Source organism: Chroicocephalus ridibundus, chromosome 6 (assembly GCF_963924245.1).
Source record: "Chroicocephalus ridibundus chromosome 6, bChrRid1.1, whole genome shotgun sequence".
Lineage (NCBI taxonomy): Eukaryota > Metazoa > Chordata > Aves > Charadriiformes > Laridae > Chroicocephalus > Chroicocephalus ridibundus.
In genome coordinates, this window is record NC_086289.1 from 73453542 (window position 1) to 73468070 (window position 14529).

Consider the following 14529-nt stretch of genomic DNA (forward strand, 5'->3'; position numbering starts at 1 on the left):
AGCTCTAGAAATTCGCAGCCATTATCCTAGTGCGAGGCAAAACGATACACAGGCACTTCTGCCTGCCTTGGATGCTTTCTACAGTCAGTAAATATTTAGTAGATTTAAGATTCCCCAAAACAAATGATTTTTCTAGGCGTTACTAAAAAAAAAAATCCATAGAGCTCGCCTAGATTTGGTAAGATGTGATAAATAGATGTGTTTCCTACAGCAAAGTCGACACTTTACAGATCCTACAGTCACTTAGCACAGGAGAAAGGAAGCAAAAACCCTTCTTCGAAATGCTCCATTTTGGAGGATTTTTTTGGCATTCACCTATTACCACGGAAACCATCCCCCTCCCCCTTTCAGGATATTCCTGACTTTTTGACAGCAGTGCTTTTTTCATTTAACACGCGGTGTCTATCACGAAATTCTTCTAGGAATACACAGCAAGTCAGGGAATGCTTTACCTATTGACAAATCCACTATGTTTAAGGAATATAAGTATTCCTTATATAGAATAAACAGCAAGTCAGGGAATGCCTTACCTATTGACAAATCCACTATATTTATGGAATATAAGTATTCCCCCCGCCCCCAAATTCTTCAACTAAGCTTCCTAATTACAGCACTCTTCTCACAGGATTTCGACAGAGGCTCTGTAGAGCACACTGGGAGTTTAAAGTCGAGATAGCCACAAAATTGCTCTTCAAATACCCTAAACCCCCGCACACGTTAATGCCCTACTATTGTTTCTCAACCCTGACGCAGTGTGCAGCAAGTTGGTTGTGCAAAGGAGCCACCACCGTATCGCCTGAATTGTCCAAAGTGATACTCGGCTGCCACAAACCATCCAAGGAAGGGCTACGAACACCTCTCACCGGGCAACCACGTCTCATCCCCTTCTGTTCCCAAACAGGCCCTTTTAGTCGACTTCTAGGCAATTTTCATGGGCATAGCCAGAGGAGATGTGTGAGGCAGAGCTAAATTTCTTTTTTTATTTATTTATTTTTTTTAATATATAGCTACCCTGACATGCATTCATTTTCCAATGGAAGATTCCCAGAGAGGCACCACTGTTGAAAACGCAAACAACACGCTGCCAGGCGAGAGAATAAGGAAGCAAATGTGTTTTTCTCCAACCCGGATCTCCTCCTGGGATCTCCAAGCTCCTTTCCCTACGTAGCACTGAGGCCACAAACCACTGCGGATTTTCCGGCAGATGAGTTATAAATCACAAAAATATGCGGAACAATTAACTTTGCTCAAGCTGCAATGCTTTTTCTTCAAAAGCAAGCACTGGGGTTCCTAACTGATGAGTCTTGCATAGTTGAGATCTTTTTAAGTAGATGTCACCCGCCGCAGCTGTAATTTGGCACTTCCAGCAACTCTCCACTCAAGCTTTGCCTTTGCTGATGTTTCTCCACTCGTGTCTCGTGCAAAAATTCCCAGATCAATCTTGGAGCAACAACAAAACCTTACGAACCCCCAAACTGAGTGTTTTTTCCATAGATTTGCTATCCATAGATGCCGCAAGTTCTCCCCGAAAGGGTTTAGAATGTACATTTTCAAAGCATAAATTCAAAGACATTTATGTAACAGATTAAACTGTTTTCCAAGTCAGACAAAAAAACGAGTCCAAGACCTGTTACGTGCTTCTGAATTTGCTGAGCCATAATGTTCGTATTCATTATGTTGTTTTCTCCCAGGCGGCAGTTTCTGTCCCATGTTCCTAACAGAAGAGCATGATTTACTTCTCTACGTGTCAAATTTGCTAATCTGGCAAAAACAGAACACAGCTGAAAGATCGCGGACGTTCTCTCCAGGTTACACAAAATTAAGCTCTCACCTTTCAAAGGCAAAACCTGGTATTCCACAAACTGTGGTGTGGTGAGGTTAGGTTAGGTAGACCACCAGGCTGCCCCCTTGAGTCCAGTCTGTATTAACAAGTGTCCACCTCAAAACCAGCAAGGCTGTTTTGCCTCCCATTATAAAATGGGAAGATTATCCCAAAATCTTACTTCCCTGATGGATGAGATCTGTTTTGTAACTGCCAGCCTGAATATAGTCCTTGCCAAAATACAGGCATTTCTTCTTGTCCCAGTGCTGTCTTCAGTCTCACACAGAATAGTTGTACTCAAGGCTTAATCAACACCACGTCCCCCCCATGTATTTAGAGAGAGCAACTCTATCCCCTCTCAGACTTCACTTTACCGGGATAAACCAACCAACCTCACAGCGTTCCCTTCCGAGACGGACTCAGCTCTTCCCCGACCATTTCCATAGTCCTCTTCTGCATCTGCTCCACTCTACACTCATCCTTCTTGAACGTGGTCTACACCAGAGTAGTTCAGCGGTGCTGCCTTCCGCATGAGCAGCACTAACACTTCCCTATTTCTGCCGTCTTCACCTCACAGATTTTAGGACTATGTTTTTCAGAGCTGCAGGGTACTAGTGAAAAAATATCCTTTGATTTTACAGGCTAATAGACTCACATCTTTCCGTCCCTCTGTTATTTTCAAGAGATGAGCGCCCAGGTTAGGGCAAAATTCACATCTACCCAGAAGTGCACAACCATGCATTTGCGCTGCAGAATTTCAGTCTGTTTTTTCCACTCAAGTCCTAAAGATGATGCAGCTCCTCCTGTAGGGATACCCTGTTCCTCGTCTATACCAACAACACCTCCCAACTTTATGTCACTGGCAAATTTTGTTGCACACTCCTACTTTTGGTGCCAAGTTCATTAGTGATCTTAAGGCAAAATCTTCCTTTAGGCCCCGCACATCCCCTGTGAGCACAAAATGACATGACCTCCCTTTAACACTCTCCTTATTCACCTCACAATTCTTCTACAACATCTCAGCAGTATGTTAACTAATCATTTCCTACGTATTGCTGGAGCAATACCACAGTCTAGACAGACCAACTTATTCTTTTGTCTAAAACCCAAAATGAACAGCTCTATGAAAGAAAGACAACACGTATCCCACTGTAGGTGTCCACGAAGGCCATATGCATAAGTCTTGTCTATTTTGATTATAAATACACACACAAAATGCCGAGTAGCAACCTTCCCTCGGTTCCTCCCCAATGCAAAGCCAGAGCTCCCATGAACTCCAGACACGGGGATCGCAGTTATGTTAAGGCACGTAACGCTCATTCTTCTTCCAAACATGCTACCACGCATGCCCGACTGCAGAGGAACAAAAAGCAGTCCAATGAAAATGAGAAGCAGTGACAGTCCCAGGGCTATTGCCAACCTCGATGGCGTAATCCCTGCAGCTGCCATGGCACCGACATAATGCAAGACAAAAATCAGTAGTTTATTTAGTTTGGGTTAGGAGAAAGAGGAAATTTAATTGAAATACATGGACCACCATAGAGACAACCAGAGCACGTGTGACTTAAAACCCATAAAACAGCTTGTTCCTGTAGCCTACGAGGAGGTAAACCTGCTGAGAAGCTTCAGTCAACTCCAGCAAAGAGAACGGTGGAAAAAAACTGGAAGGGTCAATGAAAGCGACTTTGCTCCACAACAGCCTATTCACAACGGCTTCCAGCTTCAGGCAAAAACCAGGCCACGCAAGAGTCTGCCCGCTGACGGCGGTGGACTTTCAACCGGGTATCTAGTGAACTACAACAGCATAGGAGATGTCTAAGTAATAACCAAAATTGAACGGCTCAGCACAAAAGGATTTGGGGTTTAGAAAAAGTTAAATTATAAAAGGAAGTGGGGAATTAGGCTAGTGGAAAGGTATGCCAACAATCCGTTCAAAGCTGCATTTGCGTTCACAAACTCAGAAGCAAAGTAGTTACTTGCTTATCGTAAAAAGCGTGAACTCTGCAGGAGAAAAAGCAGTAATGACCTTGCCTAGAGAGCAGCACACCACCTCAGGGGTGCCCATGGTAGGCAATAATAACTCGTAGAGTATCTTCTTTTTAGAGAAAACCCCAGCACCTCTAAGGCTGTTTCCATCTGCAATTTATGTAATTAACAGTCGCCGCCTCACAGTGTTTCCCTGGGATCAAATACCCTCACCCACTCCTCAGGTTACCTCCTGTTTCCCAGATGGTCAGTCTCCAGAAAACACCTCCTGCGCCTCAGCCACTTCTGGGTTAAATCCATTTTGATGGCTCATTAGTAGAATAATTTATCAACTGTTGCAAGAATAGCTGTTGTAAATTTGTTTTCTATGTAAATCAGGTTCCATGCAACTAGGATGGAATCCCAGCCTTTTCAAATGCATTTTAATGTGAAATGCTGACATCAAGTCTTAAGTTCATTTGATTATTTTTTCCGTTTATGTTATTAGTAATCAGTTTTTCTGGCACTCTTCTGTTCCAGTTCAATCACTCAGTTGAATTGCTTGAACTCCTGGTGAACTGCACCAAAAAAAGGAAAATTAACTAATGCCTCATTTGATCTTGTGACCATAAAACTTGTGTTTTCATTCCCTCTTTAACCTTTGACCATCTATTTTTCCCCTTAATTTGTGTGTTATGTACCTGATAGTTTTAAATTTGTTTCTTTTATTCATGAAAAAAGAATCCGCTCTGACAGCTGATCTGCCCTCTATTCATTTTAACCATCGCTGACTTTATCCTGGATTCTCATTAATAAGCATGCACGTAAAATCACTTCTTCATAGTCCATCATACATGCATGTTATTAGACTCAGTGCATTCTCTCCCCCAGAAGTGCACGGCTGTTTTCATAAAAAGTGGCAACTATGCTAATAAAGAAGCTCACAAAAGAGTGAAATGGTTGATTTCATAAAAGCTCATTATTGCTTTATGGAAGTCCTCTCCTTTTCATATTGCTAGGATGGACTTGAAAATTTATGCTACAGGGTTTATCTTTTTTTTTTTTTAAATAGATGACAAACACCTGAACACACGATAAACAATAAAACGTTTTTAAAACGCACACAGACTATAATAAAATACTGTCCACCTACAGCCAAAAGAAATTAAATGAAAGGGGAAAATTTCATGAATATCATTAGTGAGGACAAATATTCCAACTATAGCTCACATTTGACGTCAATACCCTCCACTTGTGTGAATATTAAATCCATGGATGTCGATTCTACATCTGTATGTCAAATATCAACCCCTGGAGGATTCAGAGCCCTTGTCTTTAACAGATTTTTATATGTGTTCATTAAATCACAGTGAGAACACCACACATGACCTTCACGTCTGAATACGGGTGCACTAAGCCAGTGATTACAATCTTTATTTCTATTTGTTTGGCGAACTAGAGAATTGGCATGTAAGTGCAGGCTTTTAGATCTGGCATCCGTGTTGATGGCCACGCAGACGCAGGTTCCCTGGCCTTTGGTGGCCAGCAGGTCTCAGTTTCCCCCAAGCAAATAAAAATCGGTATATTCAGTATCGTTCCCCCCCACCTACAGACTTCCTGTTGTTCTGCAGCAACATTCGTTATCTCCCAGCATCAACACCACAGAAACCAAGGGTAGCTTTTACTTTTGTTGACCTGAACTAGCATCAACTTTCTGTTGACAACACGGAAACCAGGATCAAGACCTGATTGTGGAAGTGACACATTAACATGATCTGCTGTGAAATAAGCCCTGCTCATCTCCGGAAGGTAACACTCATGTATTTTAGACACAAAAGAGCCTGTCCTTCGGTTTGCTCTGCAGCATCCTACTTCACGTACATGTTTTTATAAATATTCAAACTTAGTCGCTGCCCAGAACATTTAACGCCATATTTCTAATGCTTTCATGTAATAGAGCGGGGAAGGGGTCATTTCAGGTCACACAACTTTACCATGGGCATATGGCAGTGAACCCACAGCAGAAATATAAAATCTCCCTCTCCTCTAAAGCAGATGGCATGCTGATCAAGTGAGATATAATCTAACGCTAGCTGCACCACCATGGCTGCTATTCACTATGGAACTAAAACCAGTATAAAGTGGTAAAGACAGAAACACCCAAGGCAGAGGAGGTAAAGGAGGAGGAAGAGGACAAGGAAAAAAAAAAACCCCATAGAGTAAAAAAGCTGTAACCTAAGACAACCTATTGCAGCAGAAACAGCCTCTTTTGAGGTCCATCTAAGATTTAAACCGTGGGAATGCCAATAGGCAAGGAACAGCCCTCATCCTGCTTTGGAGGACGTTCCCCAGTTTGAGATCCTGGGCCCATTCCCTTTGCTCTTGTGATCGCACCGCTCTGGGCACCCGCCAGGGGCTACATATCTCGGCTGCTTAGATAATTACATATTTATGATTCTGCTGAGAACTCTGAGTCAAAGCTTACGTCTGAACTGTAAAACGCTCGGAGAATCAGCAGCAAAAGTTCTCTGGTAAACGCTGCTTCAAAATAGAGCCACCACTTCTTAAAATTAAGGATGGCAGTTTCCCTTTCAGTTGATTCATTCAGTAGTGAACTTTGACTCATGGTAGAAAAAGGAGCAAGGGACGTTATCCCTTTGAATCAGAAAGGGATCTTACCAGTGTGTTTAACTTGCTTTCTGTAAAAAAAGACCCAGAAAATTAAAAAACCCTTCCAAAAATGGATCGCAATGCAGTAGTACACAAAATTTTTAATGCTTAACACAGCATGCACCCTACCACACCACAGTTTTTCTTCTGTATCGTATTATTAGCACTTCCTCTTCAACACATATACCACTAGATCAGCTAATTCATGCTGATCCAATAAATAGAATTTATGGATGAACACTCTGAAATAACATTGTTCAGCTGTAACAAATTATCGGACAAAATACATTGCACTTCACCTTCCTTCATTGATAATAGCACCCATTGATTTTAGAAGGAGCAGAACAGTCCCAAAGTCCACGTTGTCACTTAGTTCAGACTATTTCAGAAACTGCTAGACATACATCTATGTTTTTTGTCCTTTTAAAGCTGTACTCCATAAACCGTACAACCAACAGCCTCAACAATAAATTTCACGAGCACTTTTAGGCCCTACCATTAAAAACACTTTCAAGCTTGGTTAGCTTTATGCATGCGAGTCCTCCTTATTTATATCACAAAAGAACTATTCCTACACTTGAAGATACATGTACACACATGCGTATGTACTTGAAGAATAAGGGCACTAGTCTTGCAGGGTTATTTATTTTGAAGCAACTATTCATGTCGCTTGCAGACAACATCTGAAGCGCTGCCAAGTTTCATAAACTCTTGAAAGCAGGTCCCCGTTCTCAGTGTAATGAAAACCAACCTTCAGCTCCACCGTCTCTCAAAGGTCTGCCCACCTGCAGGTAGTCTTTTGTACATACTTAATAGTCGTAAGATGACATTCGGCTCCTGTTGAAACCAAGTCAATTTTGCAATTCCCGTGCAAACCCTGGAGCTAGTGGCACGGACCTCCTGCTGTCCTTGGCAGGTGCCGGCAGAGGCAGGGCTTCCCCACCAAACCCAGCTCCTCCAAGTTCTGGGTGCAGGCTCCTGCTCCCTCCCCCTTGCTGGTCTTCGTCTGCATTTTAACGTAATAGTTATATTAATTTGTTCCTTCAGCTGTCTTGTGAGGAGTGGTAAGGTCACAAGACAACACTACAGAAGGCACCACAAAGGGATTCCAAGAAAAAGTGTTGCTGCAGTCCTGCGGAAGTTTTTGTAGACATCTTCCAGTGCCTTCAATGAATGCCTTTTTCTCTGGAGTGACATATTTATCCTCCCCAGCCCCTCCAACCACTCCTGCCGTTTCTGGGCTAAATCTGCTGGGCAGATAATCACATTGAAGTGATGCACCCATGGAATTTCCTGGCCCAAGAAACTCAGCGCCTGCAGAGTTGTTCTCTTATAACAGGTCTCTTACATGTAAGAACAGCTGATGTAACACGTAACAGGCAGTTTACACCTTCGAAGCACAGTATGATATATTCACCTAAAAGTTGACAGCATTGAAAAGAACAGATTTAAAACACCTATTTTGTATTCCCCCCAAAGAGGGTGAGGACATGACTTAGCTATTGATGATCCCACTTTCCTGGAGACAAAGTAACTCTGTGCTCGCTGCCTACCCTTAGCCTTTGCCTGTGTCAGCTTGTAATAAATAACATCCTTTATTCTCTTCCGTAGGAGAACTTTTTAACTGTTCAGTCTGTTGATCTTTGTCAAACTAACCATGCAGTAAGAGACGGAGCCGAGAACCCGGGCAGAGCGTTTTCCAGGATGCCTCTCAGAAGGCCACCACGTTGCTTCGCTCGCTCGATTCTTCCGTAGCCCTTTTTGGTTACCTCCTGCGAAATTAAATCCATCACAGCAAACCGTTGTAGGACAGTCACAAACTGGTACTTCCCAGCGTTCTGTAAGTTCCTGGATTTTGCACGCTCCTTTTTATGTATGTAGATATACATTTAGATAGATAGGTACATGCACACACAAGCACACCCCATATATATCCACACATATTTATACACACACAGACAAAGGCAGGCTTGCTTCACCGACTGGTAGAAGACAGAAAGACAAACAGTTTTGCTTCTAAAACTTGCAAGAGAAGCCATGCAAAGTATGATGAAAATCTCTCTCAGATAAGCTACCTGTTCCAACATGTAGCAGGAAAATTAATTTGCTAAAGCCTTTGTGGAAAACCTGGTGTGATTTTTTTTCTTTGCTTAGGCCAACGGTCGAAGGACTTTAGATTTTATTTCCAACATATTCATGGGTCCTTGTGACCGTGGATTAAGCACACAGTTATCAGCCTCTAAATGAACCTTCAAAATCCCAGGAAAAGCAGCATTATACATTAATTTTCCTTCACTTAACAGGCCTTGTTCATTAAGCCTTTGCGTCTTTCCTTTGGGACTCTGAGGAACGTTACAACTGGAAGAATGGGAAGGAAAACTTACATCAACTGAACACAGCCATGCTCTCCTTTAGCAGGCTGTATCACAAGTGTTTTATTTAAAAACAACAATTCCAGTATGTTTTTAAGGTGTAACTGATATTTTATCCTAGTTACTCGTCATTTATCATATCGTATATGATGAAAAAAATAAGCATCTTTTAATTAACTTTAAAATAGAAAAGCAAAGACAGAAAAAACAGGATGTGTAACTTCTGTTTTACTTTTTTTTTTTTTTTTGAGTACTAAGAAATGGAACTGACAACCATGCCTAAAAAACCGCTCAAAAATGCTAGTATCAATTCTCAAGGGAATCAGAAACGTATTTCTGATTCAAATATCGGCACTGAACGTGGGGAGCCAAGTTAAAGCAAGTCCTGTTTGGGAGAACATCACAAACTGCTTTTTTAAGGTCAACCTCTGGCCCATACTTTGTCTACAAACATCAGAGAGAAAAACAACATAAAGAAACCCTATAAAAGTCTTTTTTGTTATAAATCAGATTAAGTTATGATTACTTTCAGGATGACGAAGAATATGTCTGGCTTGTCTCTTAAATCTACATTCAAACTGTTTCAGAGTTAATTAAGAGATGAGGAATTGTTTAGAAATCTCTAGAATAATAAAATATAACAACGTATAGTGCAAAAGCAGCCCTTAAAGAAAAGAGTGGGGAGTATTTCACTTCACTGCAACTAACAGTTGAGTATGTTTTATGATCACTGTAACAACTAGCACGCCCTTGAGACTCTGCAATTCTGATTTCTAATATAATTTGTAGGGGGAAAATTAGGACAAAACGCAGTAAGATTTCAAGTACAGTCTCTCAGTATTTTAAAATTTTATGAAGTATAAGGACTAGGTTAATATGGAATGAGTCATGTTTTTAAGAGAAGCAGTAATACAGACCTGTATTTCACATCATAACTAAAAACATGCTCAACTAATACAACATAAAAAGAAATCAGAGTAGCTTTTTGTTGGAAAAAGGTCAACAACAACAATGAAAACTTTGCAAAAAATAGAAAAGGCCGAGAGTGCTGCTAGTTCCAGTTTGGGAAAGTGAAAAGACCAAGCTAAGTGACCAGGTAAAAATGATGCCTTCTCACTCAACAAATCCCTTCCCAGCAGCTGAAATTCATCCCAAGTCAATAGAAACGTCACACAAACCAACTCTGAGCCTAGACACCAGGCTATTAAACGACATACACATCTGGTGCAGCTCTTCTCATTTCAGAGTTGTATCCATGATGTCTTTGAGAGTCACCAGAATTATTTACTACATTTCAAAATCAAGCAGTTACATCCAGGCAGACCCCCTGGGAACGTCGTTTTGCTAACGGGGCAAAGACAGTGGAATTACAAAGGTATAAGAGAGGATAGAATTTTTTACATATTCTCTAGATCCATAGCCACACGCAAACCAACGGAACCCAGCCCAGCTCTCAGATCCCAAATTGAGTTTTCAAAGCTAGCGGTTAGAAATATTATCCCTTTTATTTCTGCCCTAAGCACCGTGATCTAGAGATGCTTGAAATACAAAACTCAAGCTGACACTTTATGCATTTATTTCTTAAGGCTAAAGCTGCAATTACCATTCTTGTAGCACACCTCAGCTGTGACAACACAAGATACTGAAACCGCTTATTTGATTAAAGCTGGAGAAGTAAGTTCCAGTCCTTCTCTTCAGACCTCACCTCTGCCTTCCATCCGCACAACTCTCAGAAAGCACAAATAAACCATCAAGACAGCCTGCAAAGACGAACCTCCAATACTCCGTAACATTGAGTAACACTCCAGAGATGGAATAAGATGATCACATCAACCAAGCCCCTTTGTATCGGAGCCAAGATTTTATCTTCACTAGTCTCATGCTGCCAAACATGCTAAAGCAAAACACACCTGACACTGCATAATTTTTTATTTATCTTTTTTTTTTTTGTAATAGGAGAAGCTGTCAGTACTGAAACAAACTGCAGGGAGCACTCAAGCGGGGGCAATAGAGCACTCAGCTTGGCTACAGCTTGCCCCAACCAGGCTTTTGGCCAAAAGAGGAAGCAAAACCAGTTACCGACAGGATGAGCTGTGTTATTCTCAAGTCACACTTCTCGCTTCAAAATTAACATGCTGCCCTACTTTCCACAAGATAAAATCCAGGTGCAAATGCAGTATTTTTTTGTCAAACAGAATAATGGCCTAGATGTTTCTTAAAAAATTAAAATAATCCACTTGCGTACTAAAAAGCGGTTATCCTAAAAATACTATTTGCAATATAAGATGGCTTTCAGTATATATCTGCAGGAAGGAACCACACCACCTTTAGTCAGTTAAAAAGGTACTTACCATTGGCAGTGCATTGATATGCGGAAGTTTTCCTTACAGGTGCCTCTTGCCACAGAAGGGTGATGCTGAGAAGGAAAGAGACAAAAGTAGGAAACATTAATATTTATTATTTTGAAAACGGTGATGTTAACGCAATAAAAAGGTTATCAAGCGTGGGCCTTCATGGCTTTTGCAGCCCGCTCTGTTGGAGGAGCTGAGTGATTACTGCTGAATTCGTGCACAGCCCAGAGCGGCAGCGACCAGGAAGAGGAGAGGACACGGAGCTGGGGGTTTGCAGATACTCTGTCGCTACCCACATCACCCCAACCGCTCCTGCGGGGAGCCTGAAACACAGACCTTTGAACAAATAAAGCCTGGTGAATGAGTACTTGTCCCGTCAGACATCTACACAGTCGCAGCCATTCAGCAGGAGCGTACACAAACAAAACAACCTGTGTATAAAAATCCTGACGTCTGGATTTTGCCTTAGCTCTCCAGAAAAGGCTTGGGGAAGTTAACTAGGTAAAGTAGGCAGCTTTCAGGATCTTCTGCACGTGCCAAATTTCCTCTGGAAATTCAGCTTTCCACTTCTAAACACTGAAAAGCCCCCAGTAAAAATCAACATTCCGGCGGTTTGACTTCCAAAATGGTTACATCCACTGAAAAGCAGTAAAAAAAAAAAAAAGAAATCTGTTTTCCTAACACATATTGCACTGAATAACTCCATTTATGCACACAGGTGTGCCCATGCACCCAGATAGTTCAAACTCCTGCAGTGAGCTCGGGAATTAAAGAAACCCCAGCTCACGCTAGTTGCTGGCTACATTTGACAACGCGTACATAACAGAAATCATCCCAGTGCGATATTCAAGCGAAATCTTTCCCGTCTTCAAAAACCAAACAAAAACATCCTCAAAAAAAACCCAAAACAAACCATGCTCTCCTAACATTTTCATAATTTTCTTTACACATCAATAATAATTTTCTGCATCTAACAATAAAATAGTTAAGTGTAAGCAAACACATTTTGATGTCCAAATATGTCTTAACTCCATCCACTGTAACATCCATTTTTATTCAGTAATGACAAAGGATTTTTATTCACACTAATATCCCCGAGTGGTTGCTCTCCATACAAATACTTGCCAGACTACTTTTCTCGTTAGGAAATAATCTAATCGCCCACTCAACGGGAAGGGAAAGGGACAGATGGACATGAGTGACTAATAAAGTATTATCCAACTATTTTTAGATTAAACTACGTACAAAGCATCTGTAAAATGTGTTCAAAACCTTTTACTAGGAGTAAAGAATAACTACGGTTTTGGGGGCTCACGATCAACACAAAGTTCTCGTGTGCAATTTTCAAGCTCAACCAGGAGGAAATGGTTTATTATAAAGCCATTTTTGGACCCAGAGGAAAAAACAGACAGAGCAGTTGCATTTATTTTATTCTGAGAAGATCCCACCGCACCACCAAGGCGGGCAGAACCCCAGCCTTCAGAGGGCAAGAGGCGCTGCAGAGGATGCTGAAGAATGCAAGAATGCTGAGAATTGAAAGAATTTGCAAACAAGCTCTTGTGCCCTTGCTTAGTTGTACTGATGCCGCAGAAATTATGTAAATAGGAGGAAAACTCCCCTCCTCAAGCGGCACCGTTTCCTATGCCGAGCTACTCGGAAAGTTTGTTTTTCCACAGTCGGAGTCACAGACCAGCAGAGAAGAGAAAAGCTTTACCACCTCGCTCAGCAGACCCCATATACAATCATAACAAGATTTTTCCTTAAAAACAGATCACCACACCAACCAAGCGATATTTGTGCTCTCCTTTAAAGAGCAGACTAAATCATTGTAAAAGCCGTGTGCGGAGAGAGGCAGAGGAGGGCTCTGCTGCCCTGTTCTGAGCGCGCCGCTTGGTTTGGGTTATTTCATTTGGGAAGGAACACGGCAAACATAAATAAAAGGATGATTGCACAAACATAAGCCATTTTCTTCAATGAAAAAAGGCTTTCTTCAGTATACACTGCCCGAACTGTCTCCTTCCAACACCCCTTTGCCCTTGTGCAATCTTCCGAGTGCTGTACTTATCGTGGAAGCCAGAGAAGGAAACCTTTCCGTCTGATCCGTGGAAGAGGCTTCTTGTCCTTCACTTTATATCTAAACAGGGCAGTGACACGGAAAGAAGCTGGAAGCAAAGACTCAAGAGAGCAGAGAATGAGAAAAGAAAGGGTTCACTGACTCCGCTTCATTCCTCCCTCATGTTAATTGGTTGTAGGCTCCAGTTTTAAATAAGAGCGCTTGAAATGACACGTAAACATTTAGAAAACTCTGCGATGTCCTTCTTCAGAATCAAGTACTGAGCACAAATGCCTCATCAGCGGCTTTTTTCTTTCCAAATTTATCCTATTGGATTGTGCCATTTTGGCATCTACCTTGAAACAATGCAGGGGACAGCTGTAATTTATTGATTTTAGCCTATCTCTCACCTTTATATACTTTAAACCATTGACCAGGTGTAGTAACAGCTACGCTATGTGACACTTAAAAATAATCCCCGAGCTGCCCTTGGAGTTGATAACACCTGGGGAACGCACAGTACATCGTGAGTTTGGATCCTTCATCTTGGAGGGGCTGGGGGTTCACCGCTGACTGATGACTAACGCCTTCAGCATCGACCGAGCACCGCTCCCCTCGACTTCAAAAGAAATAAGAGTTTGCTGCATGTGAACTGGCCTGCTCCCAGCCACAGCTCACCAGCTCTGCACATCCTGGGTTTTTCTGCACAAGAATGACCCACCTGATGTGTCTCCCCATGACATCGCACCCCAAAGCTTGGTAAGATGGCCAACATCATCTGCTTGGGAAGAGCACCCTGCTGTGGTGCGCAGAGCGGCAGCAGCGCCTGAAGCCATGAACTCTTGAGACCTTCTCCCAAGTAACAAGTGATAGGACAAGAGGAAACAGCCTTAAGTTGCACCAGGGGAGGGTTAGGATGGATATCAGGAAAAATTTCTTCACCGAAAGGGTTGTCAAGCATTGGACCAGGCTGCCCAGGGCAGTGGTGGAACCACCATCCCTGAAGATATTTAAAAGCCGGACAGTCGAGGTGCTGAGGGACATGGTTTAGTGGTGGACTTGGCAGTGTTAGGTTGATGGTTGGACTCCATGATCTGAAAGGTCCCTTCCAACTCAGGCAATTCTATGATTCTAAAAAGGTCCAGGCACAGACTGCAGCAGGCAGGCAGTTCCCATCTGCATGGCCAAAACTAACACCCCAAACCAGCTACCAAAAAAAGCAAAAGAGACCAAAAAAGCAAAAAGCAAAAGCTACCAAAAAAGCAAAAAGCAAAAGCTACCAAAAAAGCAAAAGGA

At 42.1% G+C, this 14529-nt stretch overlaps 1 protein-coding gene across 4 annotated transcripts in view; it reads right to left on the minus strand.

The window, feature by feature from the left end:
* Window positions 1–14529, minus strand: part of TBL1XR1 (TBL1X/Y related 1) — a 121734-nt gene that overhangs the window by 55771 nt on the left and 51434 nt on the right. For all 4 annotated transcript variants that reach the window (XM_063338440.1, XM_063338441.1, XM_063338442.1 and 1 more), the window contains one exon: window positions 11181–11245. The gene's annotated coding sequence lies outside the window, so the exon portion shown is untranslated. The remainder of the gene's footprint in view (window positions 1–11180; window positions 11246–14529) is intronic.